The 19,653-nt window shown below is 47.3% G+C and overlaps 1 protein-coding gene across 1 annotated transcript in view; it reads left to right on the top strand.

Annotated features, from left to right (window-relative positions):
• The first annotated feature begins 4,806 nt into the window (after nt 1–4,806).
• Nucleotides 4,807–19,653, top strand: part of THSD4 (thrombospondin type 1 domain containing 4) — a 589,040-nt gene continuing 574,193 nt past the window's right edge. The window contains exon 1 of the mRNA XM_061180119.1: nt 4,807–5,005. The gene's annotated coding sequence lies outside the window, so the exon portion shown is untranslated. The remainder of the gene's footprint in view (nt 5,006–19,653) is intronic.

The following is a 19,653-nucleotide window of genomic DNA, read 5'->3' as shown; positions in this document are numbered from 1 at the left end:
CAGCTCACGAAAATGACGCTAAACATCACTGACCTTTAACAGATTTGCACAGGACAGCTTTCCCTATCGATCACTAAATGATATGTTTTTGGATTGGTTGATTAATAGCCGCTACCTTGAGCTGCCCCCAACACTTCTTCCCCTCTGGGATCCCTGGACCTTCCCGAAATCCAGCATCTAGGGCAGCAGGGGGGCCCCAGGACCCTGCCCCAGCCTGTGGCTTGTATCTGTTCTGATGGGACATGCCTGTGCCTTTGTGGTTGTCAAAGGCTCATTAACCCCTCCCGGGAGACTCAGCACAGTCAAACGTATCCCCCTGCCCCACTTCCCCCCTTTCTCTCCCTGAGCCCTGGCCACACAGCCCTTCTTTATGTTCCCCAGGTGCATCATGCTTCCCTCGGGGGCTTTGCAAGTGTGCTTCCTTCTGTCTAGAACAATCTCTCCCACCCTGTCCCCTTTTGACTTTGGTTAATGTTTCTCATCCTCCCTTCGATCATTCATAGTCAGCTTCAATAAATATAGGTTGGATGGATGAATGAAAGAATGACCAATCATGTGTGAGAGGAGCAGACGCTAGCAAACGGACTTCTTCCATCGCTCTCCATTGTCTTTGCCTAGTTAATCATCGCCAGAAGGAGAAAGGGAGCCTGTGGATCTGGAGGCTGTGATGTCCGCCTTCTACTTTGCTCCGCATTGCTGCTCCTGGAGAGAAGCGGCTTCAACCTGGGTGATGCATCTTAGCTGTGAGTATTACCGCTTGCAAAGAGGGAAAAGAGAAATAATCTGAATATTTGGGATTCCAAAAGTTGTCTTGTACCAGGTAACTTGAGGCTTCCTATCTCCTCTTTCTGGCCATGAGACAAGAAAGGGAATGAGAGTGAAGTGAGAGAGGTAAGGGGAGTTAGATAACCTGAACACAGCCTGAAGACTCCCCGGCACTTCATCGGAAACCGACATTCCATTGAGAAGTCATTTTACTTCTGTCCTCTGAGCTTGTGGTACAGCTATTCTCTTACAGGCCAAGGGGGGGCCAGCCCCAGGCAGGCCCTCGGGAGGAACCCGGTTTTTAGGTCCATACCCCAGATGCCCTGGAGGAGGAAGAGAAAGAAGTAAGTTAAGGAGGCAAGCAGGGGAGGGAAGGCTTCTTAACACTCACCAAAAGGTTCTCAGAAGCAGCTTAAAACTACATGTTTACCAGCTCGCGAGGGGCTGTGTTGTGTTGTGGTGTTCTGTTTTGTTTTATTTTGTTTTGTTTAAATCACGCTTCCCTTATTTCCTTATTATTCACTGGGCACAAGCTTGCCTTGACTTTACAGTCTACAAACGTTCACAACCAAGAAAATGAAGAGAACAATTTTGCATTGTTCCCGGTACCCGGTACCTCGCTGGAGCCTGAAATTAGGGGTTGGACTACATGTCTGCTTCCCTTCCACCTCCAAATGTTAACAAAGTAGGGATAATGGAGGGGTTTTCTTCCCTGCTGGGACACAACCCCCAGAAATGCCATTAGGATGAAAACATTAGTGTTTGTCAAGAGTAGAGAGCAGTATTTTTTCAAAGCGTAACTTCTGGAACTCTAGCCCCAAGAAATATTCTGCTGGTAAAAGGATTCCTGGTCAGTACTTATTAGTGAAGTGCAGAAGCTGTGTTACTCATACGTTCCCCCAAAAAGGTCCGGTTGTCCCAAGCTGCCTTCCTGCAGTCTGTTCACACTTGGCTCTTATTCCAGTCCCACGTGCTCTGAAATCCCAGGAAGCTGCTCTCAGCAGTATGCCATCGGTCCCCCAGCATTAGGAAGTCCTCACTAGTGCCGACGTTATGCTCCAGGCTGGGGACCCCCAGGAAGAATGGTGAGATGCTGGGCATGTGGTGCTGGGCAGGGGGCAGGCTTAGTGGGGCGGGGTGGTGGCAGTCTTGTGCAGGATGACCAGGTCGTCTATCATAGCAACCTGGACGGTGGAGTGAAGGGGGCACTAATAATTCCTAATTATACACGGCAGCAGGTGGAAGCTAGGGCTGCCCTATATATGTGGAGCTGACAGAGGGATTATGATTTTTGTTTCTCATCTTGGGAGCCACTTCTAAGGCCAATGGGCAGTGGTCACAGGAAAAAGGTTTCTGTTAACCATTAGAGGGGGCTTTGTAACAGAAAGTCTCCAACAACAGTCTGGGCTATTTTATGAGTAGTGAGCATCTTGACACCGCAGATATGCACGAGGGTAACTGACAACCTGCCCTCCAAGATGTTGTGTACAGAAGACACTGACATGCCAGGCAGCTGGACGGCCGCGGGGTGGTCTGTGACTGGGACCTGAGGCACCCACTCTGCTTTGTCCTCTCTGCTGGAGAGGGTTCGTTGTTTATACATGAGGACCAAATTCTGCCAATCTGATGCATGCACACACATACGCTTGGGTAAAAGTAGAAATGCAACAGGACTGAAAGATTTAAAACTTGTTGATTTTGTATAATTAATATTCTCTTGTGTCTCTACATAATGTAAATAGCTCTGTTTAAAATGAGACTAGATTTCACAGTCTTGACTTTAAAAAAGAGAACACTCTGTGACATGTAAGCAAAATGTGGTCACAACTATTTGAACAAGTTTGAAGTGGATCAGAATCAGCTCTGAAAAGCCAGCTTAGGTCACTTGGATTAAGTTTGGTCAATAAAAATTGCACTCTGGTTATGTAAGATGTTCACATCAAGGGAAGAAGGGTGGGAATATAAGGGAATTCTTTGTACTATTTTTGCAACTTGTCTGTATGTCTAAAATTAGTTTTTAAAAAACTCCATATCCTTGGCTCCTAAGCCCTGCTCAAACCATGGCCTGCCTGATGAACTTCCCTCATCCTTTAAGGCTCAGCTCAGGCAGAACATCCCAGATTTCTGATCCCCTCCCATGAGTTGGGGATCTGCAGATGCCCCAATTATACCTACCACCTACCAGTATGATTTTCTATTTTGCACCTTTCTTGCCTTACTCTGAGCTTCTTTTGGACTGGAATGTTTTCTTCATTTTATCTTTACCTCTGAGTACCAAGGCCCTACTCAGCACTCTGTACATATCTCTTCAATAAATTAATAAATCAATCCATTTTGAACAAGTTTTATTAGTTATTTTTTCTTTTTAAAAATTGTGGTAAAATAGACACTACATAATTTTAACCATTTGAAGTGTCCAATTCATTGGGACATTAAGTATATCCCAATGTTGTATAATTTTTCTATCATTTTAAATGGTTTAAACTGGTCAGAGCTGTTAGAGCCACTTAATCTGGACCCAAGGGACTCATGACACTCAGAATTAATTTAATCCCACTGTGCCTCCAATCAGAATCTGTTTGAGCGAGTATGGAATTATTTCATCCTATTTGAACTAGCTTGAATCAGGGAGAACTGGCTCTGCCCAGGCTCCAGGCCAGTAGTCGGCACTCAAAGTTGGTGATTTTCTTTGGCTTAATCTCTTGGGTTGTCACTTTCTCTTTGGTTAGTTTTTTTCCCTTGGAGCTATCTGCCCTGCTGCTCTCCTTTCTCCTCCCACATACCACACCCGTCCCTGGTTCAGCCTGGCTCTGGGGCAGGGAGCTTACATTCTACTGCCACCTTCATTGTCCCACCCGTGCACCTGCACTTTCAAAACAACTCCTGCAGGCAGGCTTTGGAGGCAGTCATAATCAAACAGGCTGCCTCATTTAGGGAGTCTACCTGTAACTGGACAACCTCTTCAAATATTTAACGTCACCCTTACCCCCTCCTGGGAGAGGAGGGACATTTTTCTCACAGTCATTCTATTTCCTACCTCACTAGCTCTAAATGCCTCCATTTGAATTGAAAGAATGTAGCACTGCATTAGGAACCAAGAAACTGGGCTCTAGTAATTTTCCGGCCATTAGCTAGCTGGGTAATTTTGGTCATGCCCTCTCTGGGACGATATTTGCCAGTTAGTAAAAAGAAGGGCTTGTATATACAGATCAAAGTTTGATTTTTATTATTACTGTTTTGCAGCAGGTTTTTTTCTGTGTGTGGGGATACAGTATCACCCTAAGACAAGAAAAATGCCGAATCCCTCTGGCTGTCAGAAGCGTGTTTTCTCTCTCCCCCATGCTGTCTAACCCTAGTTAGAATGTGGAGGGCTCTTGTCCTTTGTCCCTTGCCTTTAGAAGGAGCCCAGTGAGTCTTATCTTGTGTGTGAGTGTGCACGTGTGACTGTGTGCCCTTTACAGGAGGGCTCTTCTTTCGCTGCCCTTATAGTCACTGCCTTCTTCTCCGCTCTTGTTTACAGCAAAAATTTTCTTGCTGGCTCCCTGCTTCAGCCTCATCCTCACCCTCTTGTAGCCAGAATGGTTGTCCCAAAACGCAAGGATGCCCCCATCCCTCCTGTGCCTCGGTCCTTCAATGGCTCCCACAAACCTCTGGATAAGATTAGCGCGGAATTCAAGGCCTTCCACCATCTGGCCCTAGTTTAATTACCTCCTGGTCTCACCCCTTTTTCCTCTTACTTGGCCAGCCCGGACCGCTCTTTCTTCCAATCTCGCCACCCTCCTCCCTCCTTTCCTCGGTCTAGACTGTCCTCCCCTCTACGGGATGATGTCTGTCCTCTCTCACCCAGGGATCGGTGGCGCTCATCCTTGTTAAGGGGCCCCTCTGGGGAGTGAGGGTGGGTTGGGGGCCGGTGCTTCCCGAGGCGGCCGCCAGGGGGCGTCAGGAGCGGCTCCAGATGACAGCAGGAGGCCGCGAGTGGGGGAGGGAGGAGGGACCGAGGGAGCGCGGATCTCGGCTCTCGGGATCGCAAACTCAGAGCCAGAGCTCTCCGCGCGCACCCGAGCCTCTGGCCGCCCGCGCAGCCCGACGCGGAACCCGGGCGCAGCGGGAGCCCGTGCAGGACGGGCGCGGGGCGGCGGCGGCGGCCGTCCATGCGGCGCGCTCGGGGCTGCCCGGCGCCGGGAACCACGCGGGGGCGAGGCGAGGCGTCCACCGGCCGCTCCGGGACACGGACCGCCAGGTGAGCCGAGCTGCCCGCGCCGCGCGCCCCCTGCGCCCAGCCCGCGGGGTCCCGACCCGGCCCGGCCGCTGCCAGCCTCTCGGGGCCCCTCTGGACCGCCGGGCGGGCTGGCGCGGGTGGCGGGGCTCAGTGGGTGTGTCGGGGGCGCCGGGGGGCTGCGTCCGAACCAGGCTGGGAGCCAGCGCGCGCCTAGTTCGTGCCGACGGCTGCGCCTCCTTCTGTCCTCTTCTTTTCCTGGGGGATTTGCTCTGTCCCAGCGCCAGCACTCACCCCTCCACCCTCCTACTTGGAAACTCTAGGGACAGTCAACCTTGGCCGTCCTGGAGTCGGGGCCCCGAGCTCTCTTGGTTGCGGCAGATGGGGACCGGCGAGTGAACACCCAGCCCGCGCGACCGCACGCCGGCCTCGCCAACCTCCTGCCCGGGGCCGGAGAGAGGGTCGAGTCTTGGTCGGCGCGCGTCGAGACCCAGCCTGGGGCCTCGGCCACATCGTTTTCTAGAAAGCCTCACATCTGTCTGTGTGTGTGTGTGTGTGTGTGTGTGTGTGTGTGTGTGTGTGTCTCAGCTAAACCGCTGCAACCTAGCGCCTCTGGGAGCCGGAGTGGATGGGCGGTTTCCGCCAACTCCGGACACTTCCTCAAGTGTAGCCCAAGTACCTGCAGTCCCTTGGCGCGCTTGTAGAATTAGCTTTTACAGAACTAGCCCACTCTGGAGCTTTAGCGATCTGGAAGTTAATATTTTTTTCTTTGAAATAACATCAGCCCTAAGTTGGGAAGAGGCTTTCAGGTCGTTCTCAGGCCCACTTGGCATCGGGAATTTGTGGGGTCTGGGGTCTCCTTAAGCAGTCCGCAGCCAGTCCCGCGCCCCACCCCCCTGCCCGTGCCTCCACTACTGCCTGGCGAGTGTGCGTGCCTGCGCCTCTTCCTGTCTCCTCTGTGACCCCCACCACGCAGCCCTTTGTCCCTTGGCAGGCAGTAAGTGAATCTGAAGCCTTGGTCCTGGGTAGCCAAAGCGATCATGGGATGCCTGTTGGAATTTGGAAAAAGAGAAATTGAGACCTGAGAGAGGTCTACGGAATCATCTCCTCCAACTGTCCTTTCACAGCTGAAGGCACCCAGGTACAAAAGAGTCTAAAGATTTTTCAAAGATCACACAGCTCTTAAAACCTGTATAACCTGCATATGTCTTCTCCTTCATTGATAAAAGTAATGAAGTGGTTGGGCTTAATAGGATTTTATTGGGTCTCAAAATACAAAGAAGCAAACATTTTAAAAAGGTGATTTAAATACAGTGCTACTCAATTCCTATAGATTTTTGTTGGCACCATAGTTGAATTCCTTTAGAAAACAAAATCCTAGCCCTGAAATTAATGCAAGGAAGCAGACAGGAGTCCTGGGACTTTCCTATAAACCTCTGCAGGGCTGGAACAGGGATTTCCCAGAGGTCCCGGAAACAAGTTTGGGTGATCAGAATACTGGAGGCCCTAGTGAACAAGCAACTCGGGTGGCCTCTTGTGGGGAGGGCTGGCCAGATGAGCTTGTGTGGTCTCCTCCATGCCCAGCACCCAGCAGGGTGCCAGCTTGGTCTTATCTTCATTTCAGTCTCCCCTGCCATGAAGAAGTGGTTCCAGTTGGCTGTTAGGAAAAAATAAATAAAATACAGCCTAGAGTTTGGGCATAAGATCAGGATTGGATATTTTGACTTGGAGGGTTGTTGTTGACCTAGAAATGCTTATTGTGATTGTAATCAGTTATCCTAAAGAGAGTCTGGGTGCTGATTGCCTATCCTTCTCCATCCCCCAACGTTTCTCTCCATGGTACCACCTTTCTCCCAGTTGGCTGGGAGTCTCTATGTTTGAGGGCCCCAGACTCCGCATCCCAGCCCCCTCATTTATAGCTAATTCATTACCAAGTCCCATCCACGTTCTTCTGTGGTATCCAGGAAATTATCTTCCTGTCTCCATTCCCTCTGCTCCCTCCTTAAACCATGTCTGCGTTACAGTAAGAGTCTCCTCTCTTGACTTCTGGCCACGAGTCATTTTAATCCATCATCTTTCATGCTGACAGATTAATATTCCTAAAATTCTGATTGCACCACATCACTTCTTTCAAGAAATCACAATGGCTCCCCAGTATTCACTTCTATTTAAATCTTCTCCAGCCAATATTTTTGGGGGTCTGCTGTGTGCCAGGGAGTGTTACTACATGCTGAGGCTTAAACCAAGAACAAGACAATATCCTTGCCCTTGATTTGTTGACAGGCTAGCAGATGATGTATAGCCACCTGGGAGAGAAAGAGATGTAAAGAAAGAACCACAAAACAAAGCAAAACATTGGGAGTGTGCAAAACATCAAGGAGACACAGATGAGGGAGAAATATTTTCCTGCATGGGAAGAGCTAGGAAAATTTCTGCTGGGCTTTGAAGCATGGGGAGGAGTTCAAGGAGATGGGAAAGGCTGGAAGGAGGGGAAGCATGGCAGGCAAAGGGAAGAGCCTGAGCAAAGACCTAGAGATGTGAAAGGGTTGGTATGGACATGGTGGCATCAAGGCCATTCTTCATCTGGATGTTTCAAACTTGCCTTAATTTGTGTCTACCTTATTGATCCAAGAGCAGCCCAACTCTTCCCTGCCTGAAATCCTTCACTCCACTTACCTGTTCTTTTTATCGTGGTCTTGTATGTCCCCTATCCCCAGCTCAGAAATGCAGATTTCCCCTCTGCTGGTCTAAATTTTGCCAGGAAGTGGATCCCAGCCCTTCTTGCACACGTCCATCCCTCTCTTCCACGAACCCATTTCATGTGTTCCCCCGCATTCTTTGCACGGTCTCTGTATTCAGCCTGGACATGTCCTAGTGGGCAAGCCGCATCTCCCCAGCCACCCCAAAGTTTCTCCAGAGCAGCTCCTGGGTTTCTGTTCCTAGGGCCTCTCCCGGGCCATGGGGCACAGTTCCAGCACGTTGCCAGCACCAGCGAACTTGAAAATGTGACTGGCTTTGACCTTCCATCCTACTTTTCCCTCCTTTCTCTTCTTCTCTCCACTTGTCCCACCTTTTATCTTTCTTTGTGTGTGTGTGCAGAATTGTGATATTTATTTACATATGTGCAGATCTAAAGGTTGCACGTGTGTTTATTGACTGGCTTCTCTTTGAAGGTAATGGTTTAGAAATGCTGTGCCAATTGCTAACGCAGGGCCCAGGCTGCCACTGGGAGGGGAGCTTCAGTGCGAGGCTCTGCCTTGAGGCTGCTTTGCTGACTCTTGCCCTCTTTCAGGATCCCCCCTCTTCATTCCCCTCTGCTTGACCTGTGCACTGATGCTGGGCCACCCCTCATCTTGGGCCTGATTTGCCTTCTTTTCTTTCTCCAACCCATCAAAACTGACTTCTCCAGTTTCTGGAGCCTTGCTGGCCTGATGAACTCTTTCAGGTCATGTTTAATGAGCCCTGTGTGTGCTGGGCTTGATGCTTTCATCCTTCCAGCAACCTGTGACAGAGACAGTATCATCTGCATTTTACGAGGAAGGAAACTCCACTTACTTGCCTGAGGTCAACAACTCAGGTTTTGAATCTAAGTCTTAGAACCCAGCTTCCTAAGTCTGGTGCTCTTTCCACTATATCACTGTTTCCTGAAAGGGTTGTTTTCAGAACACCTGAATCAGAATTAGGATCTGGTGGGGAAAAAAAAAAACAAAACAGATTCCAGGGTGGAGGCAGGGCCTGGGAGAATGAGCATTTTAAAGACAGCCTCAGGTAATTCTGCACGCTCAGGTTTGAGGACCACTGCCCTAGGCTGCCTTTACAACGAGGTTCTAATGACAGGTGGTGAGTTAATGAGCCACTGGATCCCAGGTAGCACGGTCCTTTTTAACAGAGGCCTTGACCTTGACTCTTAAGGAGTGAGCCATGGAGCAGAGCCCCCTTTTGGTCAAAGCGGTCTTCAGTTCAGTCCTGAAGGCATGCTCCCACGTCTCCCCATCAGGCTTACTGTGAATGTATTTCTGGGCCTGAGCATGTGCTGAGGGAGAGGGACCCGGGTGGATTGGTTTGGAGACCCAAGTTGCCTGAGGTGACAGTGGCCTTGGACTCCCCAAACAGGGCTGAGCATGTGGGCGTGGTGAGTCCCACCTCCTTCCCCGGAGTGGGGTCTGGTCACTGACACATCTCCTTCATTCTACAGGCCTTTATTTTGTACCCTCCCACCTCTAAGCTTGGTTTCCCCATCTGTAACAAAGGATGGCCATATCCTGGAGGGCTGGTGTAGGGACTGGTGCACAGACACACGGGGCATTAAGCAAAGGCCCGGCACCTAGTGGGTGCCCGGTGTCAGTTTTCATCCCATTTAACTGCTCTGTACCCAGTCAGCGCTTGGCAGACAGTTGGTGCTCAATAGATGAGCTCTAGAAAAAGTACATCATCTCAGGCCCCCTCAGGTCCAGGGGGTTTGTGTCTGAAGGGCTGAATATTGCAACCTTATATTCAAACCCAGGAGATGAACACCCCCAGCTGTGCAGTAATAATAGTGATGATGATGATGATGATGATGATGAAGAAGAATTATCCATTCAACACCCTCTTTCCTCTCTATTTCCTTCCTCCAATTTGCCTTTAGTTTCCTCTAAGAAGGACCTAAGAAACAGGTAGGCAGCAGTTTGCTTTTATTGATGGTTACCTGTCCCGGGAGAGTGGTCTCTTTCTGCTTATCTCTTTTTCTTTTTCCCTCATCCTTTCCCTGAACGTACTGTGCATGCTGTCTTCTCCCGTGAGCCTTACTCAAGCGAATCACCGAGCAGTACCCCGGCAGCCTTCTCCCTTAACCCCTGTCCTCTCGGGCGTGGTCCGGAGAGCCTGCTTACACTGCACTTGTCCCAGAAGGGTGGCATCAGGCAGCCCACGACCTGGGCTGGGCAACCCTCCCAGACAGCTGGCCGTCTGCCCTAGGGCTGGCCAGCAGCAAGGACCCAAATAATGAGTGATTAATGGGCGCCCCATCTAATCTCCTGCCAGGGGAAATGAAGGGCCATCCGTGGGCTGGGGCTCGTCATGACCTGCTCCAGGTGGGCTTGGAATGCACCCAGCTCAGGATGGGGATTAAGGCTTGAAAGATGAGAGGAAATGAGATGTTAACCCTTTAGGTTGTGGCCCTCTGAGCCCCAGCAGGGAAATCGCAAGGGAATTATCTGTAGGCATCTGATGAAAGGGGAGCTTGGCCTTTGATTTACGGCAGGGATGCAGCCACATGACTCTGAGGGGAGAGCAGCAGGGTGAGACAAGTGACGTCTTTGACTTAACCATTTTTCTTGGAGGCTCAGGTTAATTTCTTATGCAAATGGATACGCGGACTGCAGGGAGGCTGCTCTACCTGCTTCCTTCTTGGAAACCTTCCGATCATATCAGCACGTCACAAATTTGTCGTTGCCAAACAGACTTTTCCTTCTGTAGCACAGTGCCTCTGATCCCTTGTCATTTCGAGGAGGATGGAGAAGGGAGTCTGCCACTGGCTGGACACCGTCTTCGGCAGTGGGTCCACCTCCTTCCCTGGGTCAGGCAGCTGAGGGTGGGAGCCCTCCCGAGCCGGCTGCCTGAGTTCAGGCCTTGACTCAGCCATGCTGGGGAGCCCTGAACAGTTCCTTAACCTCTTGTGCTGTAAGTCTTCCCATCTGTAAAATGGGCATAATAATACATACATACATACATACTGTGGGTGAGAGTCATGAGAACGTAAAAAGCTTAAAACAGCCTCAGGCACGTGGATGTGCCATGTGAAGGTTAGCCATCACTTTTTTCTCGCCTCTCTGGGAAGGATGTAAGCAGCTTCTCTTCCACACCTCTCACATTTGCTTAGGGTGATTGATCTCGATTGTTTGACCTCTAACCCTCACATGCCTTGAATTCTGGTCCCTCTCGCCCCTCCCTTTGCTACTGGCTCCCTGGCCTTCAGCTGCCCTTTTGATTCCACTCCTCGCCCCCCGCCCCTGCCTCCATGCTTGGCGGCCAGAGCTGGTGGACTGGGGAGTGACACCTGCCTGGTCCTGTGGTGGCACGGCCCTTCCACACCAGCGCTGCTCACAGCCAGCCTCGCTGTGACCTGACAGCCCGGAGAAAAGTGGCTGAGAATAGGGAGGGCAGCTGCCTTGAAAGCAAAATTAGGAGCCGTGGAGACAGTCTGACCTGGGTGCAAATCACGGCTCTGCCCCTTCTTCTGGTTTCTTTGAGCTCTGGTTGCTTCATCCTTGATTGATGCTAGGAATAGCAACACTTATCTAATGGTCGAGAGGGTCCCACCCGACAGTGGACGTGAGGCTCTTTGAGACTGTCGGTGGAGGCGGAGAGTTTATTGCTGGTTATAAGGTGAGCCTTGGGAGTGGAGCTGTGTGTCTGCAAGTTTTGAAGTCTTGTTACAGGGTATGCACCGACATCCTAGCCTCTAGCTCTGTTTAGTGTCTTTTCCAGAACAGACAAGTACTCAGGTCCTGCTTGACTTTAGTGATGTTTTAGTCAAGGCCTAGGGTTTCATTCTTTTTTTTTTTGATTAATTTTTATTGGAGTATAGTTGATTTACGATGTTGTGTTAGTTTCTGCTGTACAGCAATGTGAATCAGTTATACATATACATATATCCACTCTTGTTTAGATTTTTTTTCCCATATAGGTCATTACAGAGTATTGAGTAGAGTTCCTTGTGCTATACAGTAGGTTCTTATTAGTCCAGGGTTTCATTCTGCTTGAAGTTCAAAGGATCTTCTGGCCAGCTAAGGGAGAGGGAACTGCTGTTTATGGAGCTCTGTGTCAGGTGCTGGGATTTACCTGCATGAACTTATTTAATCCTCTCAATAATCCATGTAAGCTAGACAATATTCTCCTTGTGGTACAGCCTGGAAAACTGAGGCTCAGAGAGGTTAAGGAAATTACATGGGCTCACACAGCAAGTGGATGTCAGAGTGATATTTGAATTCCAAGTCATCTGCCTCCAAACTATGTGCTCTGGGGGAACTACTGGGCCAGTTAGTGCCTCATTATAATTATAACCCGCTGAGAAGTCTAATTGTAACCACTTAAAAGTCTAATTGTAACCCACTTGAAAATTTTAAAAGTTGAGATTCACCATTTTAAAGTACACAATTCAGTGGTTTTTACCTTATTCACAAAGTTGTGCCACCATCACCATGATCTAATTCCAGAATATTTTCAGCACCCCTAAAAGAAATTCTGTACCCATTAGAAGTCATTCCCCACTCCTTCCTCTCCCAGCCTGTGGAAACCGTGACTCTACCTTCTGTCTCTATGGATTCTGGACATTTTATATAAATGGAATCATATAATACATGGTCTTTTGTGACTGACTTCTTTCACTAAGAATAACGTTTCCAGGGTTTGTCCATGTTGAAGCATGTATCAGTGCTTCATTCCTTTTTATTGCTATGTAACCCACTTAAACTAAAAAGTAAGGCTGACTATTTTGCTTAGAGAAGGGGTGGAGTTACAATCGCAAAACAGATGTAGCACAAAGGGGGGCTCATTTTTTACTGTGGGCAGGTGTGAAAGAACCGTGAATATGGGGGCAGGTGGAGTGAATACGGCTGCCTGAGTGTGTGGAGGCGGAGGCGGGAGGGAGGTTGGCTGGGTTCCCACGTCTGGGAGTAGCAGGGATGCCCAGCTTCTCTCCTCCAGGCACTCGTGCTGCCCTTGGCTTATGCCACTGGCAAAGCCTATTGAGATGTGCCCTGGAGAGGCCATGTGGGTGCCATGGACCCCTGCCTGGGAGAGGTGGGCTGGAGGGTTTTGGAGCTGTCTTTGCCACAGTCTGCCTAGTTTCGGTACAGTATAGACAGTTTAGCCCCTGCACAGTCTGCTGCATTGCTTTTAACTCCACGTGGACCCCGGTGTCAAATGCTGTGTGCTGATAACGGCACTGCTGATTTGCTTTTTAAGTTTCTAGATATAACACTTTTTTTTTTCTGATTACAAAGGTAAGATATATTTATTGCAGAAAACTTAGTAAGTACAGAAAACACAAAGAAGAAAAATAAAAATCAACCATAATTTCCCAACCAATGATGACCATTATTTTGAATGTGTATCTTCCTGGTGTCTTTCTCTCTCTCTCTCACCCTGCCCACACACACTTTTATAAAATTGGTATTATGTTAAACATATTGTTTTGTTCACTACTTTTTTCACTTAATAATTCATCATAAACATTTTCCTTCTGTACCAAATATTCGATATTCTTCCAAGACATGATTTTTTAAATGGATGCAGTGTATTTTTTAAAAATATTACTGTTTGATTTATGATAAAAACCTTCCAGAAAGTAGGCATAGAGGGAACTTACCTCAACATAATAATGGCCATATATGACAAACCCACAGCCAACATCATTCTCAGTGGTGAAAAACTGAAACCATTTCCACTAAGATCAGGAACAAGACAAGGTTGCCCACTCTCACCACTATTATTCAACATAGTTTTGGAAGTGTTAGCCACAGCAATCAGAGAAGAAAAAGAAATAAAAGGAATCCAAATTGGAAAAGAAGAAATAAAGCTATCACTGTTTGCAGATGACATGATACTATACATAGAGAATCCTAAAGATGCTACCAGAAAACTACTAGAGCTAATCAGTGAATTTGGTAAAGTAGCAGGATACAAAAGTAATGCACAGAAATCTCTTGCATTCCGATACACTAATGATGAAAAATCTGAAAGAGAAATTAAGGAAACACTCCCATTTACCATTGCAACAAAAAGAATAAAATACCTAGGAATAAACCTACCTAAGGAGACAAAAGACCTGTATGCAGAAAACTATAAGACACTGATGAAAGAAATCAAAGATGATACAAACAGATGGAGAGATATACCATGTTCTTGGATTGGAAGGATCAACATTGTGAAAATGACTATACTACCCAAAGCAATCTACAGATTCAATGCAATCCCCATCAAACTACCACTGGCATTTTTCACAGAACTAGAACAAGAAATTGCACAATTTGTATGGAAACAAAAAAGACCCCGAATAGCCAAAGCAATCTTGAGAAAGAAAAATGGAGCTGGAGGAATCAAGCTCCCGGACTTCACACTATACTACAAAGCTACAGTAATCAAGACAGTATGGTACTGGCACAAAAACAGAAATATAGATCAATGGAACAGGATAGAAAGCCCAGAGATAAACCCACATACATATGGTCACCTTGTTTTTGATAAAGGAGGCAAGAATATACAATGGAGAAAAGACAGTCTCTTCAATAAGTGGTGCTGGGAAAACTGGACAGCTACATGTAAAAGAATGAAATTAGAGCACTCCCTAACACCATACACAAAAATAAACTCAACGTGGATTAAGGACCTAAATCTAAGGCCAGACACTGTAAAACTCTTAGAGGAAAACATAGGCAGAACACTCTATGACATAAATCACAGCAAGATCCTTTTTGACCCACCTCCTAGAGAAATGGAAGTAAAAACAAAAATAAACAAATGGGACCTAATGAAACTTAAAAGCTTTTGCACAGCAAAGGAAACCATAAACAAGATGAAAAGACAACCCTCAGAATGGTAGAAAATATTTGCAAATGAAGCAACTGGCAAAGGACTAATCTCCAAAATTTATAAGCAGCTCATGCAGCTCAATATCAAAAAAACAAATAACCCAATCCAAAAATGGGCAGAAGACCTAAATAGACATTTCTCCAAAGAAGATATACAGATTGCCAACAATACATGAAAGGATGCTCAACATCCCTAATCATTAGAGAAATGCAAATCAAAACTACAATGAGATATCACCTCACACCGTTCAGACTGCCCATCATCAAAAAATCTACAAACAATAAATGCTGGAGAGGGTGTGGAGAAAAGGGAACCCTCTTGCACTGCTGGTGGGAATGTAGATTGATACAGCCACTGTGGAGAACAGTATGGAGGTTCCTTAAAAAATTAAAAATAGAACTATCATACGACCCAGCAATCCCACTACTGGGCATATACCCTGAGAAAACCATAATTCAAAAAGAGTCATGTATCACAATGTTCATTGCAGCTCTATTTACAATAGCCAGGACATGGAAGCAACCTAAGTGTCCATCGACAGATGAATGGATAAAGAAGATGTGGCACATATATACATATATATGTGGAATATAATATGTGGCACATATATATGGAATATTACTCAGCCGTAAAAAGAAATGAAATTGAGTTATTTGTAGTGAGGTGGATGGACCTAGAGTCTGTCAGACAGAGTGAAGTAAGTCAGAAAGAGAAAAACAAATACCGTATGCTAACACATATATATGGAATCTAAAAAAAAAAAAAGGTTCTGAAGAACCTAGGGGCAGGACAGGAATAAAGACGCAGACGTAGAGAATGGACTTGAGGACACAGGGAGGGGGAAGGGTAAGCTGGGACGAAGTGAGAGAGTGGCATGGACATATATACACTACCAAATGTAAAATAGATAGCTAGTGGGAAGAAGCCACATAGCACAGGGAGATCAGCTCGGTGCTGTGTGTCCACCTAGAGGGGTGGGGTAGGGAGGGTGGGAGGGAGACGCAAGAGGGAGGAGATATGGGGATATATGTATATGTATAGCTGATTCACGTTGTTATACAGCAGAAACTAACATACCATTGTAAAGCAATTATACTCCAATAAAGATGTTAAAAAAAATATTAATGTTTGCTTAAACAGTCCCCTATTTTGGACATGTTGGTTTTTTTCAGTTTTTCGATATTATTTATAAATAAAACTGCTTCTTTTGTGCATTTTTTGTACATCTATTAATGCATAGCGCTCCTTCTGGGGCAAAAGATATAAATACTCTTAAGGTATTTGATACGTATTATCAAATTGGCCTTCCAGAAAACTATATAATTCCACAACTGTGCTATATTTTAACTTGAGTTTTACTGTACCTGTTACTTTGCCGAAGTACCCCTCCGTTCCCCTCTCCCTCCCTCCTCCCCTCCCTTCTCTGTACCCCCTGACTCACCCCACATATCTGCATAGTACACTAATTGCTCATATTGTTTTCTCCTTGATATTTGCCTATATTTTAATTTAAGGATGTCTTTTTCACATAGTATGATTTTTATGTTAACGTTTCTCTTGACATAGTCGGGGTTCCCATTTTTAAGCTTAGTGACCATTTCCATCATTTTGCCCCATCATGGTTTCCTTAGCCATTCCCCATCCTCTGTTAGAGATCTATGTGGTTTCTAGTTTCTTCCTTATCAAAAAATTAGTACTACCAACTTGAATGTTCAATTTGCTCTTTTGTTTTGTGTTTTTCTGATCTCATGTTCCATTTTGGAAATTCAGTTCCCGGTCATGTAATTACTAGGTCCAAAGCAGGAACTGTTCTAATAACATTAATGCTGCTGAGGGGCCTTCAGAGAAAAGGCACCTGGGAGGCCCAGGTGAGAGAACCCAGAAACAGAATGGATGCTTGTTTTGGCCTCCCTTTTCCCTTCCTTATTAGGTACTGTTGTTTCCTCGGGAAACATGGGAGGAACTCAACACCTCACTCCTACAAGGGATATAAGAGGTGCTGCGAATTGGGCCTTTCCAAGTTCCATGCAGGGAAATTATGTCAGTGTTCGTATGGTGTCCACATATAAATGGCATCATACGATAGGTGGTCTTTTGTGACTAGCTTCTTTCACTAAGCATAGTGAAGGGGAAGATCTTGGCGGCTTCTGAGACTGTGCAAATACGCTTTCGTGGTTCTGCGTGGGCCTCGCCTTATGTCCATTCACCCTGCTTCCAGTACTTTCTGAGCCCCGGCCACGCATGGCAGCAGGACCCTCCATCGTAAATGGTGTGAATTCCAGTCCTGACTTTGTCACTTAGTGCCTGTGAACAGTTTAACCTGTTCCAGCTTCAGTTTCCTCGTTTGTGAAAAGGACTAATGATCACTGTACCTGCCGTCAGAGTGAGAGGAGACAGCGTTTGTTCATTCCTCTCTTGAAACGAAGGGCCTTCATGGGCGCTGGGACATCTGTCCGCCTTCAAGAGAAAGGAGCTGGCATTCCTGCCTTGGGGGGCACTTACAGCCTTGGAGGGGCCAGGCGGGGAGACGATGCGTGTGATAAAGGGAAGGCAGGGGCCCAGGAGAAGGGCACCAGACTGACAGTGGTGGGAGGTCACAGCGACTTAAGAAGGGCCGCACGCTAACATGGGAAAGGGAGGGAGGACACAGAAACCTGTTTTACGGGAGGGCTGCGTTCTCGAAGACTTCACAGAATTCAGATCTCTCATCATTCAGACTGTGGTTTTCCCCAGAGAATAAATGTACAGAGCGTGCATGGGTGCGTGGTGCATTCTCAGAATGCATAATTTTGCTTGAAGTTGGCTTTTCACGCTGTCACTGTTATCACCAACGCTGCACAGAGGGCTCGCTCGTAAACGGCCCACTTGGTATCTCAGGACGGTTGTTTGGCTTCCTCAATAGCCAAGCTGCTGGTGGTGGCTGTTACTGTCATCATCACAGTGTGTTTTCAATCCAGCACCACCATTTGACAGACCGTCTAGATCAGAGGTCAGCAAACTTTTTTTGTAAAGGGCCAGTGAGTTAATATTTGGGCTTTGTAGGGTCTTTGTTGCAACTAATCAGCTCTGCCTTTTGAGCACAAAAGCAACCATAGACGATACAGAAAAGAATGTGCAGTAAAACCTTATTTACGCGCGCTGCAATTTGAATTTCATATGATTTTCATGTCGTAAAATAGTATTCTTCTTTCGATATTTGTTCAGCCATTTGAAAATGTGACAAGAGCAGGCCGTGGGACAGGTCTGGCCCACTGGCCAGGGTTTGCTGACCCCTGGTCTAGATGACTATAATATTTGAAAATTGTTTTCAATTGAGTGAATGTTAAAAAAATAAATTAAAAAAGTGAAGGTTAAAATAGCCCTGCAGTCAACAAAATCACTCATAGAAGTTCCAGTGATCATAAGAGTATAGCTAAGTTCACAAGTTCTATCAAAAGATTGTGGGTATTTATCAGCCTGGGCGATACTAATGGAGGCAAGTTATTCTAACGAATTTTAAAATTTAAATCATATTGTTTTGAAATGTAGGCATCAAATGACTTTATTAATAGTTATATCATTCTATTTCGTGGTTCAAATTGTATCCCATAACTTTGTTCATTACTGTGTACCATCCTGGAATCTAACAACTCTGCCTGCCTCTAGACAGTCTGATGGCCTATGGTAAGGGGTTTGGAGCTTGATTCTGGCTGGAATTGTTGTTGTAGAAGCATGGGAAGGAGCACCAAGGCGTATGTCTGGCACATGGTGAATGTGGGATAAACTTTGTTCTCTCTTTTCCCTTTCTTTTCCTCCCCACCCAAATGTTCTGTATATTTGGTCAGCTCCAAAACATGCTGAGCCTCTTTGAAATTGTTACTTTGGTTCCTTCCACATGCAGTAAAGTCACTAACCTTTTTAAATGGAAACAAAAACAAAGGCTGTTAGAAAGCAGTTTCCCCTCCCGGGTCACCAGCTTTCCCTTGCTGGAGAATAAGCAGTGCTGTGCTGAGACCACAGCCGGGGCCAGAAGAGAGGCCCCAGGTCCAAAGCAGGCGCCTCCAGCTGGGTGCAGACCCAGCTCTCCAGCCAGGAGGGGGGCGTCTGGTCTGCTGGCTGCTCTGAGGTCCACGGCTCCTGGGTGTATCTTGGTTTCAGAGATTCCAACGGTAGGAAAGCCAGGATCCTCTCCAGATGGGAGACCACCAGCCCCGAAGGTGACTGTGCTGCTGTGGTTCTTGGCTCTCGAGTGTGGTTTAGCTGTGTGTGTTGGATGGAAGGCCCGTCTTGAGTAGACGTGTGTTTGTGTTGTTCAGGGGACTGATGTGCATAACCACGTGTGCTTTCTGGCCTGGGGTCTGGCAGGATGTGAAGAGAGGCAGCCACTATCCTTTGGCCGGTGAGATTTTGCACTGTTATGTTGGGGAGGGGGCTGGCATTCTGCCTGTGCTTTTGGAGCTCTTTGGTTTATAGACAAGTGGTCTTGGAGCCGAGGGCATGGACATTGAGTCCTGACTTTGCCACCGCTTTGCCATTTGATCTCCAGTAACCCATCCTACTCTGTCTCTGGGGTCACTAATTCCTCACTCCTGAATCAATGATGTTAGCCCTTTCTGGGGGCCCATTTCTCAGCTGAGACATGTGGGGAGCCTGGACTTTCACTCCCACCCAGCAGCACTAAGGCGTCCTTGCCCCTCCCCACTGGGTGGTCAGAGGAGGCCTAGTGGAGAGTCAGGACTGTTACCACCACCCAGTAGTAATGAGGCCATGCATCCCCTCCTGCTCCCTGCCTTCCCCCAGTGGTGCCAGTGGAGGCCTTGTGAGGCACAGTGATGTGGCCCTCCTACCCCTCCCAGCCAGGGAAGTATCAGTGGAGTCTTGTTGGGGAGCTGGAACCCCCTCCCCTGTCAGCAGTAATGATGAGTCCTCCTCCTCCCTTAGGAGGCCAAGCAGGGAACCTGGACTTCTATCCCCACCTGGCTGTGATGAGGTAGGATTCCCCTTCCTCAGCTAGAGCAGTGTCAGAGGAAGCCAGCTAAAATGGAAGGTTTAAGTAAGTTCTAGAGCCTCATAACGTAATACCTAAAATGTCCAGGTTTTAATTGAAAACCACTCGTCAC

Source organism: Eubalaena glacialis, chromosome 2, assembly GCF_028564815.1.
Source record: "Eubalaena glacialis isolate mEubGla1 chromosome 2, mEubGla1.1.hap2.+ XY, whole genome shotgun sequence".
NCBI classification, from domain to species: domain Eukaryota; kingdom Metazoa; phylum Chordata; class Mammalia; order Artiodactyla; family Balaenidae; genus Eubalaena; species Eubalaena glacialis.
The sequence above is the reverse complement of the archived record's forward strand: the minus strand, read 5'-3'. Positions and strand labels throughout refer to the sequence as shown.